This window comes from Culex pipiens, chromosome 2 (genome assembly GCF_016801865.2).
Source record: "Culex pipiens pallens isolate TS chromosome 2, TS_CPP_V2, whole genome shotgun sequence".
Classification (NCBI taxonomy): Eukaryota; Metazoa; Arthropoda; class Insecta; order Diptera; family Culicidae; genus Culex; species Culex pipiens.
The window spans coordinates 156,284,802-156,301,794 of record NC_068938.1 but is presented as its reverse complement, the minus strand read 5'-3'; the positions used below and the strand labels follow the sequence as shown (position 1 = coordinate 156,301,794).

The following is a 16,993-nucleotide window of genomic DNA, read 5'->3' as shown; positions in this document are numbered from 1 at the left end:
CAGGGATGCCAGGTCTGGTGGAAGTCGAATCCGTAGACTTGTTAAAAAAAATCCAGGTGGTTGGTGTCTTGGGAAGCCAAAATATTTTTATTCTAGCTAGGGGTTATAGAATTTACAAAACAAATAGTTTTCTTTTCAAATATTTTTTCTACTAAAATTGAATTAAGGTTTTATCAAGATCAACAAAAAAATAATTTCAAATTTCATGCCTCATTTACGAAACTATATTTCCACAGTTGTGCTACTGTACATAAACTTAAAAATATAAATGATTTTTTGAAAATATGTTTTTTCATGGACATAGCATACGTTTATGATACATTGTGCCGTGACAGAATGACGTTTCTTTTTTCAATTTTTTGCTGTAACTCGGAAGTTGCAAAGAAAACATCCTCAATATTTTTACAGATTCTGAAAGTAAATAAATTTGTCATAAGACATTGGGCTAAGGGTTGAACGTTTCGGTTGCAATTCTACGTTCATGTTTTTCGACGAGAAATTTATTCTATTTTCTAAATATGATATGCTTTGGAAAAATGTTTCCTAACAATCGGATATAATTCAGGATTCCGAAGTGGAATCACAACATATATTTCGCCATTAAATCAAGTTTTAAAATTTTCCTACTGGCATACTAACCCGGAGAATGTGTCTTATAAACTCAGGGAAATGCATTTTATTGTTGAGTTGATTGCACTCCTATTTTCAAGACAACTTTGAATTTTTTATTATAAAAAATGGTTTACCATAATTTGTTAGGAACCCTATTTAGAAGAAAAGGCAACATTGAATTTATGTGTATTACATAGAAAAATATTTCCACAGTCTTATTCACATCATTGTTTTATAATTTTATAAACCTTCATATTACATATAATATAACTTACATGACATTTGCAACGTTTTCAAGTGGTTTGTAAATAAACAAAAAAAATTATCTTGTGAATGAACTATCGGCTAAGATTTTCATATTTTTAAGGCCGTTGCAAATATTTTTTTGAAATAGTGTTTTGAAATGCATTTTACATCTGCCCAGTTGTTTGCAATCATTAGTTTTAAAAATGTCTAAGTACTGACGATTTTTTTCGCAGAAAAAAACTTTTTGCAGTAATGTACAACGGAAAAAATCAAAATATTTTTTAATCGATCGCAGACATGCTAAATATGATTTTTAACTTTAACAAAAAAAAATACACATTTTTATAATTAACTTTTGAATTCCCAAAATTTGTAATTTCTTTCAAAAAAAAACTTATGTTTGGCCGTGACTTATACAATTTTCACGCAAAACATTTTAAACTGCATTTTTGAAAGTACAATCGAACTTGCAATGGAAAAGCAGTTTTAAGAAATTTTGATAACGCTTTTACAAAGAAATTTTTTTTTTTCATAAGTGTCCATTTCATTTATTTTTTTTTAGTTTTTATTTAAGTGCAGATTTTTGATAAAATCGTCTCATAATCAATGTAGATTTGTCTTTTTGTTCTTGCGATACAACCACTTAAATATAAAGAAAAAAAAAATAGTTTTCAAAATGTCACCCGAACAGCAAAATTTTGTTTTTCAAGATTCATTCATTAAATATTTAAATTCTTAAAATTTTAAATTTTCCGCAGATCCTAGGCAGGGCTACCTAACATCCGGCAGCGAAGGCATTTTATCTGGCCTACGGCGGTTTTCGAAAATTGTTTGCGTATGACCGTTCATGAAATATTATATTAATGTCATAAATTCAAAAAAAAAAAACAATTGCATGATAAAATTTTAACATTTTTAACAAAACATTTTTTGAAACATTTATATGAATTTTGCTTTTATCTTTTTTTGTACAAAAAAAAATCAGGCACGTGCTGGTATGGAGAAAAGTTACAAATTGTCTATATTTTTTTTTAATTTTTACATGGTTTTCAGGTTTTGGGATATTGCAGCGTTATTTTTCCAAAATTAACACATTTCAGCAATTCTCTACGAAATCGGTATTTTTTCTTTAATTTGAATTTTTGTATTTTTAGCTGCAACTTTTTTGGTGCCTGCGGTATGCTTTAAGAAGCCATTTTGCATCACTAGTTTGTCCATATAATGTTCCATACAAATTTGGCAGCTGTCCATACAAAACTGATTTATGAAAATTCGAAAATCTGTATCTTTGGAAGGATCTTTTTGGTCGATTTGGTGTCTTCGGCAAAGTAGTATGTATAAGGCCTACACTGAAAAAATATGATAAACGGTAAAAAATAGTGATTTGTTATTTCCCTTTTTTGTCACTAAAACTTGATTTGCAAAAAAAAAAACATTTTTTTTTTATTTTCTGATATGTTTTAGGGGATATGCAAAATATAGAGAATTTTCTCAGCTTTTCAAAAATATGTTTTTCAAGAGTGGGCAAACATGGGCACCAATTTGAAAGAATGAATAACTGCTACTATTTTTTTTTTTTTTTTTGCAGGCCAAGTGCGAATGATTCTGATGATATCTCTTCAGTTGACGCTCAGGCGAGGAACATCCTGGAAGGAGCGTCACTGACTACGTCCGTAGTCCTGTTAGATCTTTCTTGATCAGGACAGTATAGCTCTGGTTCCTTGCAAGTGTCCTATTTTCTTACCTCCACGTTGGCTTGGTTTTCATGATGACCTAGCTGGTGGCCTGTGGAAACGGATCGTAAACCTTTGACCAGCGAGGGTCAGAGTCGAGACGGCTAGAAGAAAGGGGCGCGTCAATGTGGGAAAGGGAAGTTATTTGTGATTGTAGACGGTATTGTTTAGATTCGCTGTATGTTGAGTCAACTGCTGTGGATGTACCTGAACGTTGCAGAACGGGGTTTCCTCTCTCCTTTCCATTTCCAGCTACCATCTATCATCTGTTTATTTTTCACTGATTTTCTTAAACGGCTTTTGTTTACTATTCTCCATTTGATTTCGATTTTACTTATTTGATTCTCTTATTTCTCAACGCTTTTCCACTCTATTTTACTAATTGATGCTGCTGCAACAAACTGTCTGCTTTCCCTTAATTTGGCAGCGATGTCAATTTTGTTTATCATGTGCCTTTTCTTTATTTATCTATTTCAATAATTTCTCATCTTCCCTGTAAATTGCCCTCAATACAAGCATGTTTGTTACCTCTATTTATTAACTATTGTTAATTTCTTTATCTTCTTCATAAATTACTATCTTTCTTTTACTATTGATTCTTTACATAGTATATTTCTTTCAATGTCCATTGTTTTAAAACTTCACCTTTTTATTAATCAAGTGAGGTTCGAGCCCTGACTCAATTTATGAGATGATTAAAGGATTAACGCAAATATTACTATTGTACTTTTGAAAAACTTTTCTAAAATGCTTAGGACCAAAAATTGTAACAAAACACCGCGACAAAAGAAATAGCAACAGATAAACACGACTCAACAATAGGGAAGATTTCAGGAGAAAACAATACACAGTAAAATAACAACTAGTTTTTGAATTCAAACTAAAAAAAAACAGTTTTTGCTTTAATGAAAGTTGATAGGCACACTATAAATGGTTAGGCGCTTATACTTACATCAAACCCTACTTAATGTACCACCCCCGGCCGAGTTAAAATGCGTAACCGGAAAAGAAGGTGTGCATGCCTGGCACGAACACTCAAAGCGTGTTCTAGCGTGCTGCTCGTACTGACTCAGAGCAAGGGTGAGATGTAGGTGTAAGGGCAGTGCGTGTTCGTCGGGAACCTGGTGCATAAGATCGGTCAAGGCCCGTTCTTACACTGAAAATTGCGAATTGCGAATGAATAACTGCTACTATTTTTAAAAATGTTACCTGAAAATTGCAATAATTTGAAAACGGTGCACTCTATCAAAATGTCACTAAAGTATTTGTTTCATTGCAAATTTGATTTTATATCGAAAAATTAAGTTGACAAATTTTTGTGACCAATATTTCGATTTAAAAAAAAAACAGTATTGATTCAAAAATTTCTAACTCACTCAAAGATTTTTTGCCTATTCTGGAAATTTCTGAAGAGTTAACATTTGATGTCCCCTAAAACATATCAGAAAATAAAAAAATAAAAATAGTGTTTTTTGCAAGTCATGTTTTAATGACAAAAAGTGAAATAGAAAATCACTAAAAAAAAATTATCGGCTACCATATTTTTTCAGTGTTGTTCTTATCCATACCTACAACTTTGCGGAAGACACCAAATCGATCAAAAAATTCCTTCCAAAGATACAGATTTTCGAATTTTCATAAATCATTTTTGTATGGACATGCTGCAGCTGCCAAATTTTGTATGGAAAATTATATGGACAAACTAATGATGCAAAATGGCTTCATTGGGCATACCAAAGGCACCAAAAAAGTTTCAGCCGGATTAAAAAATACAAAAAATCGAATGACCGAAATCTCAGAGAATTGCTCATTTACCATATTAATGCTTTGGGCATACAAATGTCTCGAAGCAAATTTGGTTTTGGTAATTTAGAAGTATAGAAATAATAAAATTTATAAACAAGAAATATGTTTTATAGATGGTTTAAAAAATATTTTTCCTTAGTTTTGTTTAAAATCTTTGAATTTTAAATCAATTTGATTTCACGAATAAAAAAAAATTAATGCTAAAATTAATCAAAAAAAATTAAGACTCAATGTTAGATTTTTTTAAATTGTATTTTTAAATTTCATGTCAATTTAAAGTAGAAAATAGAAACTAGCAATTAAATCATCGATTTGAAAATACTGCATCAAGAAAACTGGGTTAGGGATTTTTTATCAACCTGTTTAATAAACCAATTACAATTTTTAAATCGGAATTCTTTAAAGCAATCGGCAAACATTTGAATTTAAAATCAATTCATTACAGTGGGGAAATATTAAGGAGGGCGCCAAATTGATGCTTCGCCAAGGGCCCCTTGGACCCATAGTGCACCCCTGAAGAAAAGTAACATTTTTCGTATAGCAAAAGTTACTAAAAATGACCTCATGAACACGGGAAAAAATATGTGGAATATGCACTTGTAACCTCTTCTTAGAGAAAGTTACTCAAAACCCTATACAATATTCCTACTCTCAATTTTTGTTAAAGGTTTTGATCCGGATAATAACTTTGTAGAACATTGCAAAGCGCTAACAGTTGATTCCTAAAAGAAACAGGATGTTTTGGGATATTTTTTTGTTTCTTGGGCCAAATACACACCACATATTCTAATTTCAATCCAAATTTGCCTTTTAACTTAAGTTTAACTTATGTTACGATTTTGTTTTAAATTATTTATTAATGTTTTATTCACTCCAACATAATTATTTTTCAATCATCGACTTGACGTGACCTTAACCCACTAGATCGAATACTTATCTATAAGCTACACTGGATTTAAGCCATCGCCTCATTTCCCCTAAACGACTTTTCAATTTAACGATCCTCAAAACTTCTTGTAAAACAGATTGTTCAAAACGTTTTCATAAAACATTTTTATCACGCAAAAATATAATTTCACGTCCTTTATACAATTATCAGCCGGTATGAAAATCCGTAGATTTTGGAGATCAATCCGTAGATCCGTAGAAATGGCCGAAATCCGTAGATCTACGGAGAAATCCGTAGATATGGCATCCCTGGATACCATGAAATGGTTTATGAAATTAGTTGATTTCACTTTTGTAGGAAAGTCAATGGTGATGAAGATTTGAGTCGTTTTGAGAAGTGCAAGTTCCGCAGATCATCCTTACAAGCAATAACAGGTTATCACGAATCGAATTCCACTTCCAACCAATCTCATTTAATTTGAAAATCAACCGTTTCTTTCATTTCAGCCCAAAAACAGAAGAAACATGACTGCGCGCCGCCGCAGGGCACTTTCCGGGCTTTGTTCGCGAATCGGGCAGGACCTTAATTGATCCAAATTTAAGAAGCTCCCGTCGTCGTCGTCCGCGTTAATTCCTCGGAGTTAGCTCCGAAATCCATTCAAGTGGGGAGAGGGCGACAGCCTTTAATTAGCGTTTGCTGATGGAGGCAAGCTTTTGAGGTGAAGCCGCCAATTTTGGTGGTTGGTTTGGGCGCAAACTTGAATTTCAACGAAACAAGTGAAGCAGCAAAAAAAAAACGGGGAGCTACTTCATTGTGGTAGAATCGAGGGGTAAAACAGTTCCAATATGGCGGCGGGGCTTGCGGTGAAAATCCAGACTATGTCTCACTTACGAATACAGTGGAATTTGCATAAAGCTGAAATTTATTGAGGATTTTAGCTGCGGATTAGCGCTGTTACTACTATCTCCACTGCCGCTGGGTAGAACAGGTCTGCGGCGCGGTCAAGATTAAAGCCGAAAGCCATCTGGTTCAGTTTCTGCCGGGGGATGTTTTGATTCCTTTTGGCTTGTGTGGATATAAAGTTGCACAAAGAAGCGGATTGTCCCGTCCGCGTATCATGCACGGATCACGGAACAGTCCTGAAATCAGCGAGTTGCTGCTGCTACTGTCGTTGATGCGTATCAAAGTTCAAGAATCAAGTTTTTTTTTGCTGCTACCGTGTCCAATCGTGTCATGAAGAGAAATTGTTGTTGTTTAAATAAATCGACGGGGCGCCAAGTCGCGCTGCGACACAAACGGTCCGTACAAGCTATAAGCGGTGTTGAACTCGACTCCGGTTCATCGATTGAGGAAAATAATTGATAAGACTGCTAATCTGATTGACGACACGGGTCTCGATTACTCGACTGGCAGGGCAATGCAATGCAGTGCCGTTGGTCGTATGGTCTAGTCTGGTTGGTTGCCGTTTCCTCTTCAAGGTGTTGTCATAATACTCTCTTGCTTGAATCGACATAGATATTTGCATCTTAAAAAGTGTAGGATTCGCCTTAAGCAAGCAATACGACTATTTAAAGATATCGTCATCGGGGACGCGACCAACTCAGTGACTGCTCTAATTATTCTAAGAAACCAATCACCTCCATTGAATTTCTCTTTATCAGCATGAAACCATGGAGGCGCCTGGCTTCTCAACCCGGAATCATATAATTTGTAACCAAAATCGTAATTTTATTATTTCGCAAAAAAAAAAACACTAAAATTATATTCTGTTGATTGAAGCGTGTTCAGGAAGCCCAACTCTATCATACCTTGACGAAACTGAAGCGTTTACTGACATCAACATAAGCTCTTTTCTTCACATGATGCCACATACAAGAAGAGAGCACGACAGTTACAGTCTTCTACATCGTTTACAAGAGACAAGTTTCCCCCCGCGTTCAAATATATGCTCTATTTTCATGATCGCCCAGCACACTTCACGCTCTCGACGTGAAAGGTGTGGTCGCTGCATGGTGTTTTCATGAAAGAAAAATCACCTGGTGCAGAGGAGATGCAGCATGCAAATAAAATGCAACCTACGCGCTCGCAGTACTTCGGAGAGTGCAAAACGCCCCCGTATTTTTTCAGTCCATGAAGGACTGCAAGAAGTTGTGTGTGTCGGACCGACTTCCACGCGGGGTGGAGATTTGTTTTAATTAAAGTCGTGTGGCGGAGTTTGGAATAAATGACTCGAGCGGGCCAGAGTCATGTTTTAGGAGGGGTAATAAAAACGGTTGACAGCGACAATGTATCTGGTAGTTGAACGGAAGTGACGCGCTGTGAGTCGGGTCAAGTTGGTTACTGATGTTTTACATACTTTCTCCGGAGTTGGATTAACTTATGGTCTCTGTTTGAATTTGATTGGACATGTTTGAAGAAGCTTACCTGAAAAGAAAAAAAAAAGAGGGAACAATTAGCATTATTTAAATATGAGGGTTATTCGATCATAAAAATATAACTTGTAATTTGAGTTTTTAAACTCAAATTCAATAACTCAATAATATATGAATAAAGAGAATTTAAACATGAAAACATTGAACTTGAAGTGTAAATTAATCGCTGATAAAAGTGTTTTACAACAATTTTTGAGGTAAAATGACACATTATTTCTTCATGAATTCTGTCGTTTTTTTATATGTATTTTTATTCAAATTTTGTTCAAATTCAATTTGTTCAAATTTGTTGTCACTTGCAATACACAGAAAAAAATAGGTGAATTTACACGTCATGTATACCGCATTTTGCATGTAAATTCACTTCATGTAAAAATGAAATACGATGTAAACATTTAAATCATATGTAAACTACTGTAATGTAAATTTAAAAACAATGTAAATGTCGAATTTCATGTAAATACACGATTGTTTTGCCATTTTTGAATAATTACGCATCATGTAAAAGGCTAATTCAATGTAAAATAGTCTTCATGTAAATAAGAATCGTGTAAATTCAAATGAAAATGTTGTTTGACAGCTTAAAGTTGTTTTCAATCATGTTGTTTGTTTGCAAGAGAGTGGAAGTGTTTTCAAAAGATTGCTCGATGATTCAATCGATTTTGACAGACAAATTGATAGATTATTAACAACACGTCTAAATCCATGAGAGGTTTGTCGCGTTGGTTGGTAGAATATTGTTTTGTTTTGGGTTCTGGGAGAAAAAAAAATCATCGGTAAGGCGGGAAGGTGCAAGTAGTCGGTCTGACGAAGCGGAATCTGTGACGCATTTACTAGAGCTTCCTGAAGGAGTTGAGCCGATTACGGTAAGTTTCAAGAACCTTAAACTTCTCAAAATGTTTCATATCCAACGAAATGTTAAATTTTAGATACTTGCCCCGCTGGCTTACGAGATATTCAACGTTGTAGTCTCGGGGTTTTTGCTAGGCAATGCCTAATCACCCGAGCGTAGGGCGTACCTGGCGGAGCACCTCTTGCCTCTTTCATGTGGACGAGGCCATTGTGTTTGACGATTGCGGGTCCGGGACTCAGGTACGGACTAAGTGGCAATCGTTGACACCGCTTAACCAACCTCAGTGCGTCGTCCTTAACTTTTGCTGCCTGCTGACACCGTTCAATTCTCAGCAGCACCATCGTCTGGGTTGAGGTCAAGTTTCGCAAAGCTATCGTAATCAACAAACAGTCCAGAAACAACGAATCTTCGATGGTGAACGTTAATCTGCTGAACGATGTTCTTGTGGACACTAAGTTGGAAGTCGGAGTGCGGGTCACGGTCAAAACGCCTTCTGTGGTCGTTCTCAAGCCGATGAAGATTCGAACTAGTCTTTCCGCCGTCGCAACCGATGCAGGATGTCAAAATCTAGCAGAGTTACACGATCCGAATCGCTAACAGGTGTTTACTGAGTCGGTACGGTACGGTAATACGGTAATCCGATACCGGAACCAACCTTCAGGAGCCAAAAAAGCCTCAAGTACAAACATGCTTTGGCCGCTTTCGAAGAAACTGGCCCCGGACACCGGCGTTCAGCAGTACACCTTCAACGAAAAGCGGAAGAACCCGACGATTGGTCCACCTGCGGAAAAGATCCTCAAACGAAGCCACTTAAGCTACATCGGATGAAGGAATATCGCGATTCGATTAGTAAATTTAACAAAAATACGCGAACATCAAAATTTGATTAGTTTTGTTCGAAAGATTTAATTTATTGAAGCCCTCCAAACGTGTGAGACTACCTGTCAAAAATGCTATCGGCGATGCAAGGGGCAACCAGGGGAAATCGAAAAATGAACTAAACCAAAAGGTATAATTCACACGGAAAAACAAGTGAGTACATTGCAATTTTATAAAAATTCAAAACATTTTTAAACATCCCAAACATGCTATGACTCGTGCTATGATTATCAATGCAGAAAAATGCATTTTAGATTGTTTTCAGTTGATTAGACTTCTATTTCATAGAAATTTTGAAGTTTTTTGGAAAAATATTTTTTTTGCCCCCTGATTTTTCAGACCAATTTTGGTGGGTGACATAAACTTTGAAAAATATTTGCAACGGCCTAAACAAACAGTGCATTAACACCTAAACTTCCAAGCTCGAGAAAAAGGGGGAATTTCCATATAAATTCCCCCTTTTTCTCGAGCTTGGGAGTTTAGGTGTTAAGCCCTTGTCAGTGTATGTTCATATTAAAAAATGCATTGTTTTTACAAATTCACGTTGGCCCATTTACAATATTTTGCTTGAATTATTTCATGCGCAGCTGTGAGGTATAATTTTTATGTATTTTATTTGTTATATCTTTTGCTAGCACCGCTTTAGCTTTTTTTCGCTACACCTACATTGTTTATATTGCATTGCATCTTTGACAGAACAGGAACAGAGGGGCGAAAGTCGAAAAACAACACAGGAAAAAGTTTTCCTTCGGCAAATTTGTGTGGCTCAGCGTTTACTATCCGGGTTGGCGAATGTCCACGGAGTGTTTCAGAACGTGATCAGGCTACCGTGCTGTCACGGTCGAAGGTAAGAAATGCGCAGCAAGTCGGAGACAAGACTTAGTTTGTTGGCAGAGACTTGCCCCTGAGGGATTTTCTGCTACGAACCAGTTCACAGGTTAATGATATGTTTTTTCTCTGTTACAGGTGTGAAAGTGGTTCGGTTACCTTAGCTCCCCGGTCAAACAAGGTCAGATCGAGCGCCGCATTTACCTATATTATAGACGGAGGTAAGTCCCGTTTATTCTTCGCAATCCACAAACCAAAACTAAAACTTCGTTGCTTGTCCTATTTAGATGCATGCGTCAGTACAGCGTCCGTCTCCAGGCTGGTGTCCACGTTCCTGTCAGTGTATGATGGCACCCGACGATGTGTTGCCATTGATCAAATCGAAATCAAGCTGTTGGACATCCCCGAAGGCAAGGCGGTTACGTTTGCGCGAAATGATGGCGAGCGCTTAAGATACCAGTGGGTGGCTTGCTGCGATTGGCGATTGCCCGCTTCTGGCTGGGTGGTGTCCAATTTCGATTTCCTTTAAGATGCGTCCGGTTGCATCTGGAAGCGATTAACCCTGTGAACCTGTAGTTGGTCTATAGACTATCTACAGGTAAGTAGCCTATTGGAAAATGCATATGCTCTTTAGATAGTTCAGTATTTTTGTCTCAAGTTTTGCTTACCTTTTCTTTTTCGTAACCATTCTACATGACACTTGCGACTTGTTTTATGTTAGCACATTGATTTTAAAATAAAATTAAAAAAGTCAGAAAGTAACAGAGACAGAACAAACTTTCTTTACTCTCAACAAGGTGTATTGCTTACAGATTGTCTAGGGAAACAGATTGGCCAATGTTTCTGGACACCAAACCCGCTGGACACCAAACGCCTTTTACGCCCAACAAAACTGGCAATGTTGCAAGCGCAAAACATACGTTGCCAGTGCCTGTTTATTTTGCATTGGCCAGTCTGTTTCCCCAGACAGTCTGTAGTATTGCTTCGTTGGATCTAGAATTCGTAAAACAAGCGAATTTTGGATCCAGCGGAGCAAAAAAATTTTTTTGGTTTGGCAAATTTACATTATTTTCATTGGAAATTTACACGTTTTCAAAATATTTTGATTGACAATGTTTACAATGAAAGTCATGTAAATTTCCGATGAATCTAATGTAAATATACATCATTTATCATGATACCTTTTGGTACATGATAAATAATGTAAATTTACACAAATATTTTTTTCTGTGTAATATAATTAAGAGTTTAAATCAAAAATTTAAAAAATATGAGAAAAGCACATACAACATGCACTTTTGGATTCGACCTTCACTGATTTGGACCATCTAATTCCGGCTTCTTTTAGGATAATTTTCTAAAAAAAATATTTTCTTTTACTCATAATTTTGCAACTAGGTATTAGACCAAACAACTTTCTTGAGTAGTTATCTATGATTTCGCAATTTTTTAAGCGAATTTCAAATTGTATTGTTTTTATTCTGTCTATACATTATATATGTCAAAAAAAGCAATTTGGATCATGAGTTTTTCCTGACAAGTCTCATGGGTAGGGGAGAGTGGGGAGACTTGATCCCCGGGGAGACTTGATCCCAAGCCTGTATCTCGTCAGCATGTGGGTAAAACAATTAGCTTTGTTCTAGAAAGTTGTGCGAAATTGACTAAAACTCATTGTAGAAAACAAAGAAAAAAATTAAAAAATGTTTAGATTGAGTTACACACATTTTTCTAAGAAGTGCTGCAAAAAACTTCCAAGAGATCTTTTTTCTTTGTTTTGATAAGTATAGAAAACACAAAAATTATTCAAAAAAATATTTTTTATGCATGAATTGTTTGATAAACATATCAACTCCAAAACCCTTACGCATTTGACTTTAAATTTATCGTCATACTATTTTCACAATCAATTGTTTAAAAAAGTGCGTTTAGGGAGACTTGATTCCTGCATTTTTACAGTCACTGGAATCAGCCTCAAGATTAAATAATTGGGCGGGGTTTTCGTACATAGTTTTCTTTAGTATAGTTGTATATAACTTACTGCAGTTTGAACCATTTTTCAAAAGTTTTATAAACAAAAATTACCAGCTTTTGTAAACATGCTCAATATTGGTCTAAAAAAGAAAATTTTATGTTTTTAAATGTTTTGCATGCTAAACTTGTAATATTTTGAACACAAACGTACAGGTTTAATGTGAAATAGCTGTAACTTATAGAAAATTAAAAGTTTGGATGAATAAGAAACATTTTGCATAAGATTTCTTCAAAATGTTGAAAGGGGGATCAAGTTACCCCCAACATTTTGAAAATGCCGGTTTAAAATATTTTTTTAAAACGCTTGGCATGATTCGAAAAGTTTATCTGATGAAATACCCTTATCAGCCAAACATAGTTGAATGTTTAAGCTTTCAATTCATGCAAAAAGATCATAGTTTTGTGAGAAATTGACAGAGTTATGTGCGATACAAAAAAAGGGGATCAAGTCTCCCCACTCTCCCCTATGTAAATGTATAAAATTCTGTATTTTGAGAAGGATTTTTCTGATCGATTTGGTGTCTTCGACAAAGTTGTTGGATGTGATTTGGACTTTTCAGAAAGAAGAGGTTAAATTCTCAAAACATGTATTTTAATTTTTAATTTTTTTATGTGTTTTTGGGGTCTAAAAAGACATTTTCAGATCCATAGTGCGTGATGGTAAGGGTGACAAGAAAAACATTTTTTTTTGAAAAATCTTAAGAGATATCCCCTGGCTCGATTCTTTAGGTAAAAATAAGTTACTGTCAAATTTTGAGTCAAACCGGTTATGATTTAAGGGTCGCTAATAATCGTTGAAATTTGTATGGGAAAAATTCGAAAAAAATATGGGGAAAAGCAAGCATTTCAAAATTCCACCAAAAGGTGGTGTCGGATCATTGTCAAGTATGAGATTTTTATGTAAAATTTTATAACAAACAACTTTGTCGATGATCGCAAAACGATCCGAGTTAACCCTGATGAGTTATTGGTGATATAAAAAAGATGTTATTGTATGAAAAGATTTTTTCCACCAGCTTTAACGATATATAGCGACTCTTAAACCTTAAACGATTTGGCTCAAAATTGGCACAGTTACTTATTTTTACCTAAAGAATTGAGTCGAGAGTCGATTTTTTTTGTCGCCTTATTGATGGTGCAAAATCTGGTTTAGGAGATATAAATATTTAGAAAAAATAAGTGTTTTTTGGAAAATATCGAAAATCTATCTATATATATAAAAAATTACGATGGTTTTGTTCGAACGCGAATCAGTTCAATACGGTGCGTCGTATCGAGGTGCTTTTTGTTGCGTTTGGTTCGTATAAGCCCAAGGAAGGTTTTTACGCCAAAAAATTAAAACTTTGGCCACTCTGGAACCGATTCCGGAGCATCGGCAAATTGTATGGAGATAGTTACGTAAAATCAAATTTTGATCACAGGAGGCTGAATAAGCAAAAAGCTCAAAACGTCAAAATACAAAAAAGGAGACAAGACGAAGTTTGTCGGGTAAGGCTTGTATAAACATAAAATTATTAAAAATCACTTTTAAAGAAAAATCTAATTTGCAATCGAAAAATACATTACAATTTCTTTGATAAAATATACCGTATTCAAGTCAAAGCTACCTTTAGAAATAAATTTTATGATTGTTTTTTTTTTTTTGCATTTTTAAATAAAGTTTTTTTTTTAGATTTTTAGAATACTTATTGAAAGAAAAGCACCCCTGAAAAAAGACAATTTTGATAAGCTGAGAAAATTTCCTACAATTTTCTCTCTGGAACCCACAAAGAAGTCGAACCGACGAATTGATTTCAAAGTGTCACCTAATTAGCTGGTAATTTTCAACAGAAGAAACTTTTGTGAAATTTCTGATTCCTGAAAATCTCAAAATTTTCAAATCAAGTATAATTTTTCTCATTCATATTTTAGACCAAATCGATTTGCAAAAACGGAGAGAACCACTCTATAGCGAGTCCACAACTTTGCAACTTAGTATAAATAGGTAGCTGAATTGGAAGTGAGCCATTTTTATTGTGTCCCGATGAAACCTTTTCATAAAAATGATTTCAATGAGAGATAAAACAAGACAAAACAGAAGCCTTCGAATTTCTAGTTTCCTGAAATACAAAGGGTTCATAACGGCTGCGAAATTGGAGTCAGTCAGACTCCATTGACTGTCGACAAATTCTGAGAAGTTGGATTCGGAGTCGGTTAGCTTTAAAAAATATCGAACTCAGGAGCTATGATAAAATTTAATTTTTGAACATCGAGTTTTGTTGATTTTTAACTATGTATATTTCATCGCAATTCTGATCCCAACCTGTTGGAACTCCGTCAACAAAGTCTTCTTTCGAAACCCATAGCTGCAAAACGTGACAACCTGCTTCTGGGGCTGTGCCTTCACTGAGTCGTGAAAAGGCCCAGCCAACCTGCAAATTGCAACAACTTTACAAAAAAGAATGGCTCAAAAGTGTTTGAACCAAGTGCCTGCTGCTGCTGCTACACATAAACCGGTACTTGACGCCTCCTTGAGCTGCATTTTAATGCAAATGTCTGATCCGTGGGCTACGGTTTACATCCTTCCAGCCAGAGCAGCTTGAGCTCGCGAAGACGGTCGCGCCCACTTGCCACCATAGTTCGGTTTCACTGTACCGTCACCACTCTATATGGGGTACCAGGTGCAATTAAAGCAAAGCCACGGCTAATTGACCCCAAAATGAAAGCTTCTCGATTGAAAGGGGGGCTCTTTTTGCATCTATTAATGTTTAATAGCATTTGTTTACGTCGCTCATAAATTGTGCACGGCGAATGGTGTGCAAAATCACGCACCACTCACGAGAACGGATTATGCCATTAAACTTGCAGATTTTATCAAATTCATTAAAACGTGCATACAAGTTGCGTTCCGAGAGGGAGATGCACCCACTGCACTTCTAGAAGGTACTTTCAAAAGCGTCGAATGCTACAATTAGAACAAGTGAAAATCTGCTGATACAACCGCGCAAGTTACGACTCCAGCAGTCTGCTGCGTCATGATCGCGGAGTAAAGTGCAACGGCATGTACGCACGCAACGCGAATAATAAGTGTGTAAATGGGCAATGAACGAACGAATGCAGCAGCCGCAGCAGAAGTAGAAGAGCATCGTGTGTGCGTTGATGGGGTTGAGTCTTTGAAGTTGGCGCCACGCGTCACGTCAAAGAGCCGCGGCAGATGAACTTTGGCTGATAGTGTGGTTCTGATTCTTGAGGAGAGGGGGAGGTGTGGAGGAGCTGTCAGCTGAATCATGTACAAAAAGAAGAAGAGAGCTGCGAACACCTACGTTGAAGGAAGACGGGCGATTAGATCATTAGATGATGTGTAAATTACGCAACAGCTGCTGGTATGATAATAGGTGGAACAAGTTATACCAGATGTATTCACCGTGATTTATTCATGACTTGAATTACCTTTTTTCAGAAAATTTAAAATTTTCTTCGGATTTGTGCTCAGAAAAAAAACGTTGAATTTTGGAAGGTTGAAAATTTGGTTGGTTGAATTTTCCCTCTTTTTGAGTACTTTCACTTTGAAAATGTGTAAAAATGTGAACCTGATGAAAATTTATCAGTTCCTGTTGTAATATTACACATTTTTTTTAAAACAATGTCTGTTAACATGCCCTGATGAATATTAAAAATTTTTTTCTGTGTTTTCACAAAGTCAAATTGCTTGTATGAAACTTCTGTACAGATTTGATTATCCGAAACCTCAATTATAAGAAGTTTAAAAATGCTGAGGGTTTATGATTTTTTTGTCGCTAGAAACAAGAAACTCCTTCGTGAACATTTTAATGGTTCTGAAAAGTACCAAGCCTTGTTGAAAAAGTCAAAGTAGCTATACGTAGACAAACAAAATTGCGTAAATTAAAATGGAATTGTAGTGTATTTCCAAAGCAATATTGAAAAAAATATGCATCAAGATCCTTTTTTTGTGTGACATTCAATTGTGTATTCTGGTAAAAAAATCAGGGAAATGAAGTTTTTTTTAGGTTTTGTATTCATAAATTATGTCGTTGTCATCCCTTGTCGAACGCTGTATTTTGTTTTTGTGTGTCGGTTTATTATTATTATTAATGGTTTTTATTGATATTCTGCATATCCTTCGTTCAACTTGATTAAAATATTGATCGGGACGATAACGATAATTTATCATTATCGCTATCGTTATTTCGATAATTCTATCGGCGATAATCTTATCGCTGATAATGGACGATAACTAATTTTTAAATCTTCTAAAATTCACTCATATTATATAAAATATTCAATGCTTTAATTAGGAATATATTTTTTGAAAATGTAGTAAGTTTCAGTGTATAAATATGTACTCAAAATTGTTCACAAAATACCGTATTTTTCGAAAATACTCAAATTTTCATAATTTGAAATATGGGTATTAAACGAAGCGAATTTTTGTTAGTTTTTTGCCTTTCTTACTAAAGAAAGGTATAGGTTTTACTTTAAGGCTGGACGTCATTTTCATCTTCGTAAATATGTCGATTCAGCATGAATTTTCTTCGGAAAAATCGTCAAAAAATCACACTGCATCGATTTTAGACGCTCTATCGATTCACCTTGACAGAACTCGCCTATCTCCAACCCTCGAATTTTGAGAAAATAAATTCCGTGGAGTTCGAGTGATGTCCGTGTGTGGTAAAATTTTTGCCAA

General features: G+C 35.4%; 1 protein-coding gene and 1 long non-coding RNA gene across 2 annotated transcripts in view; one reads left to right on the top strand and one right to left on the bottom strand.

Moving 5' to 3' along the window:
- Positions 1-16,993, bottom strand: part of LOC120428762 (Ig-like and fibronectin type-III domain-containing protein 1) — a 382,047-nt gene that overhangs the window by 8,828 nt on the left and 356,226 nt on the right. The gene's annotated exons all lie outside the window — the stretch shown is intronic.
- On the top strand, positions 10,122-10,957 carry LOC120432069 (uncharacterized). Its single transcript, XR_005608009.2, has 3 exons — positions 10,122-10,297; positions 10,417-10,499; positions 10,566-10,957. It is a non-coding gene; the product is annotated as an uncharacterized LOC120432069 (long non-coding RNA).